This window comes from Zootoca vivipara, chromosome 3 (assembly GCF_965207765.1).
Source record: "Zootoca vivipara chromosome 3, rZooViv2.hap1.1, whole genome shotgun sequence".
NCBI lineage: Eukaryota > Metazoa > Chordata > Lepidosauria > Squamata > Lacertidae > Zootoca > Zootoca vivipara.
In genome coordinates, this window is record NC_142586.1 from 113,452,510 (window position 1) to 113,462,129 (window position 9,620).

At 45.8% G+C, this 9,620-nt stretch overlaps 1 long non-coding RNA gene across 1 annotated transcript; it reads right to left on the bottom strand.

Annotated features, from left to right (window-relative positions):
* Positions 1 to 494: 494 nt before the first annotated feature.
* LOC148686438 (uncharacterized) lies at positions 495 to 7,784 on the bottom strand. Its single transcript, XR_015949407.1, has 3 exons — positions 6,904 to 7,784; positions 3,791 to 3,925; positions 495 to 2,647 (listed from the first exon to the last, which is right to left on the bottom strand). It is a non-coding gene; the product is annotated as an uncharacterized LOC148686438 (long non-coding RNA).
* Positions 7,785 to 9,620: the final 1,836 nt, after the last annotated feature.

Consider the following 9,620-nt stretch of genomic DNA (forward strand, 5'->3'; position numbering starts at 1 on the left):
ACGTGTGAGCAGACCATATCTCGAAATTACAAATTTTGGGAATTGGTTATGGGAATTTATTTGGGCAATGTCGTAGCTGCCATTCAGTGCTGAACCTCTTGCCCTTATCTTGGATTAGGTATGGCGTGAGTTGATGCAACTGACATGCTTCACAGAATAATTGAAGTAGCAGGATAGCCCTTTCTCCAGCCAAGCTTTCCTTATATCTTATAATGTTATTTCTTCTCAATGCATGAAATTATAGTTCCTTATCTAGATGGTTAGTTATAAGAGCAATAAGAGCAATAAGTAAAATTTGTAGAATGGGAAGAAGCACACATAGACACTTTCATTGCAGACAAGTCCAATTTTATTCTGCATACTAATAAGAGGAAATCCAGATAGCTCTTCTTCAGCCAAAGCTTTGAAAGAAAAAGAATAAAAAGAAAATTAGGATAGAATAGCTAAATTTAACCTCTGTCCTTTAAACAAGCATATGATTCAATATGTTACCTCCAAGGATGTGGACAGGCTGCTTGGACGAGTGAAACCAACCACCTGTCTCCTTGATCCTTGCCCAGCCTAGCTCCTAAAAGTGAGCTGGGAAGGGCTGGGTGATAGGCCCTGTGGGGTGGTGAATACTTCCCTCTGTGTGGAAGCCTTCCCAGACCCACTGAAAGAATATGTTATTAAACCGCTTCTTTAAAAAACAAAACAAAAAAACTTTGGATCCGGCCAATATGGCCAATTATCTCCAAGTCTCAAATTCTTGGGCAAGGTGATTGAGCAGGTGGTTGTTGAACAACTCCAGACACGCCTGGAGGATGTGGACTATTTGGATCCCTTCTAATCGGTGTTCAGGTCTCACCATGGGACTGAAACTGCCTTCGTTGCACTGGTTGGTGATCTCCAAGTGGCTAGGGACAAAGGTGAGAGCTATTTCTTAGTTCTGTTGCATCTCTTGGCAGTCTTTGATACCATCAAAAATGACATTCTTCTGAACTGTCTAGAGGGGCTGGGAGCTGGGGGCACTGTCACACAGTGGTTCCACTCCTTCCTCTTGGACCATGTCCAGAAAGTGGTGTTGGGGGATGAGTGTTCAGGCCTCTGGACTCTCACTTTTGGGGTGCCTCAGGGTTCCATCCTCTCGCCCATGCTTTTTAAAATCTATATGATTCCGCTGGGAGGGATCATCAGGGGGGTTGGGCTGGGTGGTCATCAGTATGTGAATGATACATATGTAAGCATTAAAATCAGAACCACTGTATAACAGATACCTCTCTTTTAAATCAGAACCAGTTAAGTGGGGAATGTCCCGTGTGAGTGTCTGGAGGTGGTTGGAGGATGGATGGCAACTAACAGATTGAGGTTGAATCCTGACAAGACATTAGTACTTTTTGGGGGGGACAGGCAGGTGTGGAGGACTCCCTGGCCCTGAATGGGCTAACTGTATCCCTGAAGGACCAGGGGCGTAGCCTGTGAATCATTTTGGACTCACAGTTGTCCATAGAGGCGCAAGTCAATTCTGTTTCCAGGGCAGCTGTCTACCAGTTCCATTTGATACGCAGACTGTCTCACCAGAGCAATGCATGCTCTGGTTATCTCCCACTTGGACTACTGCAATGCGCTCTCCACGGGGCTACCTTTGAAGGTGACCTGGAAGCTACAATTAATCCAGAATGTGACACCTAGACTGGTGAGTGGCAGTACTGCCAAGACCATATAACACCGGTCCTGAAAGACCTACATTGGCTCCCAGTACGTTTCCGAGCACAATTCAAAATGTTGGTGTAGACCTTTAAAGCCCTAAAGTGCCTCTGCCAAGTATACTTGAAGGAGCGTCTCCAGCCCCATCATTCAGCCCAGACACTGAGGTCCAGCCCCGAGGGCTCTCCAAATGTAATGTGCATGTAAATCACCAGCAAGCATAGGCACTGACTCTGCGGAGCCGTGGGAGCCTGAGCACCTGCAATTTTTGTCTGTGTGGGTGCCCATGGTTGCTCAGCTTCCTGCTGCCTGCCACCTCCAAGCGCTGCAGCTACCATCACCTTAACTCTGGTGCTTCTGCTCCACATTGGTGACTGGACCGGGGCCTGTCCTTCTACTGCAGTCATCACAGCAGAGATGACCCCGGCCCCCTTGGCCCGTGGGGCCAAATTGTGTGCCCCTCTGCTCCCTGCAGCCCCATTATGTTGTGACATCACGGCGTCATGATGTTGGGGCACAGGGCCCCCACCATAGCTGCCAAGTTTTCCCTTTTCTCACGAGGAAGCCTATTCAGCATAAGGAAATTTCCCTTAAAAAAGGGAGAACTTGGCAGCTATGGCCCCCACAGCTTATGTCCCAAGTTGGTGCCCCTGCGAGCAACAATATTTCAAATACCCCATGTTCAACTCGTTATCTCTTTTTCACTTGCAAGCAAATGAATACTTTAAATGCTAAGTATTTATCATAAAAACTTGTAGAGTTGGAAAGGGCCCCAATTGTCATCAAGTCCTATCACTGCAATGTATAGGATCTTTATATACTTACGATGAAAGGCAGCAGTGAAGATCCTTAGCACATTTTCCTCTAGGAAGCTGTCCTATTGAGCATGAGAGTTTCCTACAAGATGCTCCAACATTCTTACATTGCCTTTCATTTCTGACTGGATAAAAAATATATTTCCCTACAGAGAGATGGAAAGGAAGCTATTGCACATGTGTTCATTTCATCTCTCTCTCCCTTTCTGCTTGGCAGGCAAAAGCAGGGGAAATGCCATCTGAATATAACATCTGAAACCAACATTTATATTCCTGCTATAATTTAGCAAAGTTATCTGACAGAAAATTTGTATCTGATTGTAAATTTCAGTGCTCAAGCCACTTCTCCCTCGTCTAAACTTCCAGGTGGGAACTTAATAGTCCCGGGCACATTTTGGGGAGGGGGAGTGCCCAGACACACACCCCTCCGCCCACAGACTCCCTCATTGCAGCTTGGCTCTGGGACTTGAGGCTCCCTCGTGCCCAGCTGCCAAAGCTCTACTTCTGGGTCAGGTCTGGCTCGGGGGCTGTGTCGTCCCTCTCCTCCGCAGGTGAAGATGCCCCTTCTGCACCCTGCCCTCTTGCTTAGTTTTCTATGCATTATTCCACTGCCGGATGCCTTTGTATATCAGTAAGTCTTGTGAGTGCATTGTAGGCAGTTCCTTACGTTGAGTGTAAAGGAGCAAGCAATGCAAAAAGGTATAATAGATATAATAAGTTACATACATCAGCGCTGTATATTCTTTCTTCATTTTTTTAATACATTGAAACCAAAAAGTGCTTATCACACACTCCTCACCCTGTCTGGAGCTACCTTTCTGCAATTTAGCTGGGTTAATCCCATTTTTCAGGTGCTGAGAATTTCATGGCCCATAGTGGGAAGGAGAAGAACGAGGAACATATGGTCATTTTGGGTTTTAAGTCAATAGAATTTCAAAATCTATGCATTTTCTTGATCCGGGATGAGATGCATTGGTGCAGACGGAATCGGGTACAATCCAAATTTCAAACTGGGGCCACAAATCAGATCTGCTTGTCTGTTCACAGCCGAATCAAGCACCTTGGAACACTGGCGGAGGAAAAGGAGTGCGGGGGGAGCTCACCGCCCCCAGCAGCGCGATCCTTGTGGGGTTGCCATCATGGCTGTTTCTCCAGCCGCGCTGGGTGCCACGCCCTCGCACCAACACCCCCGGGGCACGCACCAGCCCTGCCCCTGCCTGCTCTCCCCCCCCCCCGGTGCTGGAGCATGAACCTCTGCCACTGCTTTGGAATAGGATCTTTATCCTTACCATAATGACAGCAACGAAACTCTTGACCACAACTTCCGATGTCTGAATGGCTATCAGGACATTCCTGCAACACACAGTACCCCGGCACCTCGCCATACATGCACGATTCTTTATCTGACACTTGATCAGTGAACCCTGTAGTGACAGAGCAACAAATGACCTTTGGCTACTTCTCTGCTTACAAGGGAATTCAAGTAGAATGGTGGGCAAGATAAAATCTAATAAATAACAATATAAGCAAATATATGGAGAGAAACTCAGGTGAATGTTTTTTTTAAACAAACAAACATCACTTATAACAAGAACCAATAGCAGAGATGGGTGCAACACCAAAGCACACAACAAAAAAGGAATATGACAGACTCCTTCCTTTTTTTAAAAAAAAAATAATTTTATTAATTTTACAAACAAAACTAAACAAACTACACAAACATACAATATAACACTGTCCCTTCGTCTTCCCTCCACCCACTGGTTCACCTCTGCCACCAGTGAAACCCGTGTGCTTTGAGAATCAAAGGGGTCCATTGTAAGTTGGGTTTGGCCTCCCCCCTCCCTCCTCCCCCCTCTCCCCCCCCCCTGCCACTGAGAGGACAGGAATGGAGGAGCTCTGAGGATTGGTTTCCCCCAGCTCATTCATAAGTATACTTAAACAAATACAAACATAACAACAATAGGGGAGAATTTTAACTCCCCAATTCTTATTGCCTTAACCTTATACTTGTGACTTCCTCGGTGGTCTTCCTCCTGGTTTTCCTTAAACAAAGTCTAAAGTTTATGGCGGGTTTTCTATTTCAGTTTAAAATCCTTTTCTTATAATATTAACTCAACCCTCCTCCTTTTCCATGCCGCCCTCCCACAGGCCCCCTCCTGCCACAAGAGGAACCTGTGGGGCACAGCATTTCCAAGGTTCCATTATATCCCCTCCTCACCCCTCTGAGCACTCCCTGCCACTGAATATCTCAGAGTAAGGAAAGGAGAGTAGGCAGCTTTCTGCCTGAACCTAACTTAACTTACAAAAAATTACATTAACTTAAATTCTTTCCTAAGCCATTCTTATAATTCCCTCCAGAAAGCACAACTTTTTCCATTCATTTTTACACTCCATCTCCTCTCCCTAAGTCTTTTCCCCCCAATTGGATCAGCATTTCCGTTAACAGGCCAAAATTTCAAAAAACGTCTTTCAAGAACTAAAAACAAAATCTTTTAACTAAAATATTCACCCCACACCCATTCTTTCCCATATCCGTCTCCAGACCCTTGTCCCCCCCTGCCCCTGTCTTTCCCATTCCTCCCTAACATCACCCCACATTTCAACCCCTCCAGGATCTTCAAGTCCATTAATCCTCAGATTCCTTTGCTTCTCATTTTCTTGTTCTACTTGATTTTCTTCCTTTTGAAGTCCATGCTTTGCTTCATCCCCAACATGTTTTTTATAGTCCAAGTCCTCTTTAAGGTTTTCAACTAGTTGTTTCTCCTGGCATCCAGATTCAATCTCCACATTGTCCAAGATCAAATTTTCCTCTAAATCCTGGACTTGGACTTCATCCTCGACTGCTGGTAAATTGGGATGTTGCCGTTCCTTGTAGATGTCCTCCCATAATTGTAGATAGTTTAGCACAGCCTCCTGGAAGGCTCGAGAGTACTTTGTTTTCATATTTCTCCTGACCGCAGACAAACAGGAGGTGGAGAACAAAGAGGTGCTGGAAAATTCCTTCCTCAGACGGTCGACTCCATTTTGGCAGTTCTTTTCCTTTGTCTTTTAACTCAATCACAACTCCATTCTTAGTTCCAATATTAAATAGTTCTACCACGTTTTCAGGCAATTTTTACTGATTGCAACAGTACAATAAATCCACCCGGTCTTTTGACAGCTTGACAGCTTTTGACAGCTGTCAAAGCACTCTCCCCCTTGATAACGCTGTACCTCAAGGGGTGCCGGACTCGGGAGTTGAGAGGGTTCAAAAAAGTCTTTCTTTCTCTCGGGTCCACAATCCCAAATGCCTTTTGTCGTTCAGCTTAAGATTATTTAAAGCGCCTCCCAGTTTTCCATTAGGAAGAGACCGACTTCCGTTTCTTTAAAGCCTCTCCTATTTTTCCAATTAATGAATTTAAAGTCCGTGATCACAATTCCACTTACTTTTTGGAAGTTTGAATTTGTTCGGAAGAATCTGCCGCTTGCCGGGTCAGGACTCGGAGCTTCACTTCTCGGAGGTAAGATATAGCCCAAAATGGCTCCCGCGGTTCCACCCCGCCGGCTCTCGATCGCTCTATTGAGCTCTCGGATCCGCAAAAAACGGAGCAACCGCTGGGCGCGTGAGTCACCGGGACTCTCTACCCGGTGTTTTTACTGGGAAACCGCTCGCTCTGCGGACTTCCCCCCCCTCCGCGAAGCCAGGGACATCGGCGTGCGAGGTCCCTGCGTCCTTCTCTCCGCCGCGACAGACCGGAAGCCCATGACTCCTTCCTAACCCCCTTCTTGCTATGCTTGAACCCAGCTTTAAGTTATCACAATCCTCACACAAACCCGCCGCTGATACCCAGTGTACTCAGGCCTCTGCCCTTGTTGAAAATTGCACAACATGTGCATTTAACCTGCACGATCTCAATTGTAAAGGACAAGGTGAGGATGCTGTTGTGAGATGTCACAGGAAGTTTGTTGATCTTGTGACACCATGTAAGAGCATCCCTACCTGTCCCAGAGCTGCATGATGGTTGGCCTTTGCCTAAAGCTGAGTGGTTAAAAGGTACCTCGACAACAAGTAGACCCAAGGAGACCCAGTGTAAAATAAGCTTTTTAGCTCTTCACCTTGCTTCCCCAGAAAGGCATTTTCAATGTGCTGGGTGTCGGGTTCTCCCTGCCTCATAACCCACCATATGGAAGGCTGGTTAGGCAGCTAAGGGCGGAATCAAAAGATAACCTAATTTTGTCTATATGCAAAATTTTGCAAATACCCTTGGAAGCAAACACCTGCATAAGGTGCAGAGCTACTGCATATGGAAATTGGAAAGGTAGAACTTGGAAACAAAAATGGAAGAGGATGAAGATTCTGGGATAAGCTTTGGCCCTACATGGTGAGATTATTCATTCCTCTCCTCAAGTAACAGCTTACCTGGATTGGGAATGAATAGCAGAGCAAGCACAACATTGAAAAAGTGTATGGTCTTCATAGCTCCAAGAAGGTCAAGGTGGATGCTCCTTGTATCCCAACCTGAAACGTAATAAAGAGGCAATGCACACCCTTCTGGGGATTACAAAATCTCCAGTGATTGGAGCCCTAGGCAATATTCATTGAATTACAAAATGTCTTCCCTGTGTCACCCCTCAAGAGGCCATGGCATGCTAATGAGAGGAAATTGTGGCAGAGTACATTAATCTGGCAATGCCTTCACGATTCACCCGGTTGGAAATATGGTTTCAATGTGGTTCAGATAACACTAATAACCAAGATCCTTGTCAAGCAACACTGATTTGCTGGTTTTTCCTTGCTGTTCAAGAAGTTCTGTACATTACATTAACCTCACGATGCATTCAAGATTCACTGGACTGGAGAAATGGTATCATATCCCCTGAAGCACCACTTAGCCATCATAGCCACTGATCAATGTTTCTTCCCTTGTGGGTTCCCCAGCTGGTTTCCCTCCCACACACGCATACTCCTCTGTATCCAACCAGTCCATGAGAGAGATACACTTCTGGGAGAGGAATTAACAGATTGACTCTCTGTCTAAGAGCTCTCTGCTGATAGAAGATATTTACATTGTGATGGGTGATAGTCAGGCATATGATCTGAATATTAAATCATCTTGTAAATATGAGTGATCAGGGAGAATGCCCACGGTGGGGTGGCTCACCAAGAGGTGGACTAGGCCTTGTATCAGAGGACCAAGAGGACCAAGAATAATTAATATTATTAATTAACTTGGTGAGTCAATTTATTTTGTCTTTTATTTTGTTGCAACTTGCAACATCTATATTAGGGAGCAGATCCAGCCATGCAGAGCGAGCGTGTGCTGGTGAGATCAGCATTCCTGCAAGGCACAGGGATCCCATGTGTGAGCAGACCATATCTCGAATACACACAGACACTTTCACTGCAGACAAGTCCAATTTTATTCTGCATACCAGTGGGCAGAAGTATAAGAGGAAATGCAGAAAGCTCTTCTTCAGCTACATCTTTGAAAGAAAAAGAATAAAAAGAAAATTAGGATACAATAGATAATTTAACCTCTGTCCTTTGAAAAAGCATATGATTCAATATGTTACCTCGAAGGATGTGGGCAGACTCTTGGACGAGTGAAACCAACCCCCTGTCTCCTTGATCCTTGCCCAGCCTAGCTTCTAAAGGTGAGCTAGGAAGGGCTGGGTGATGGGCCCTGTGGGGTGCTGAATACTTTCCTCTGTGTGGAAGCCGTCCCAGACCCACTGAAAGAGGCGGTTATTAAACCACTTCTTTTTTTAAAAAAAATAACTTTGGATCCGGCCAATATGGCCAACTATCTCCCAGTCTCAAATTCTTGGGCAAGGTGATTGAGCAGGTGGTTGCTGAACAACAACAGACCTGCCTGGAGGATGTGGACCATTTGGATCCTTTCCAGCTGGTGTTCAGGTCTCACCATGGGACTGAAACTGCCTTCGTTGCACTGTTTGGTGATCTCCAAGTGGCTAGGGACAAAAGTGAGAGCTGTTTCTTAGTTCTGTTGGATCTCTCAGCAGTCTTTGATACCATCAAAAATGACATCCTTCTGAACTGTCTAGAGGGGCTCGGAGCTGGGGGCACTGTCACACAGTGGTTCCACTCCTTCCTCTTGGACCATGTCCAGAAAGTGGTGTTGGGAGATGAGTGTTCAGGCCTCTGGGCTCTCACTTGTGGGGTGCCTCAGGGTTCCATCCTCTCCCCCATGCTTTTTAACATCTATATGATTCCGCTGGGAGGGATCATCAGGGGGGTTGGGCTGGGTGATCATCAGTATGTGAATGATACATACGTACTCTTTTAAATCAGAACCACTGTATAACACAGAGGTCAGCAAACCTTTTCAGCAGGGGGGCCGGTCCACTGTCCCTCACACCTTGTGGGGGGGGGCAGACTATATTTTGAAGGGGGGGATTAATGAATTCCTATACCCCACAAATAACCCAGAGATGCATTTTAAATAAAAGCACACATTCTTCTCATGTAAAAACACCAGGCAGGCCCCGCAAATAACCCGGAGATACCTTTTAAATAAAAGGATACATTCTACTCATGTAAAAACACGCTGATTCCTAGACTGTCCGCGGGCCGGGTTTAGAAGGTGATTGGGCCCCCGGGCCTTAGTTTGCCTACCCATTCACTTGATCATCTTGGTCACCCTTCTCTTCAAATGTTCCAGATTCTTGACATCTTTCTTAAATTGTGATGCCCACAGCTGGACACACTATTCCACGTGTGGTCTGACAAAGGTAGAATAGAGTGGATGGTATACTTCTGATGAGGCCTAAAATAGCATTTGTTTCTTTGCTGTTGCATCACACAGTTAACTCATGTTAAGCCTGTAGTCCACACATCAGGAGCCCCTCCCCAGGGCTTGCACATGGAAGATGGAACAAGCTTGTTTTCTCCTGCTCTGGAGATAGAACTCAAACCAATGGCTTCAAGTGACAAAAAAGGAGATTCTGACTAAACATCAGGAAGGACTTTCTGACAGTAAGAGCTGTTGGACAGTGGAACGGTCTCAGAAAGTTGTGGATTCTCCTTACATGGAGGAGGTTCGATGGCCATCGGTCATGGATGCTTTAGCTGAGATTCCTGAGGTTGGACTAGATGACCCTTGGTGATTCTATTGT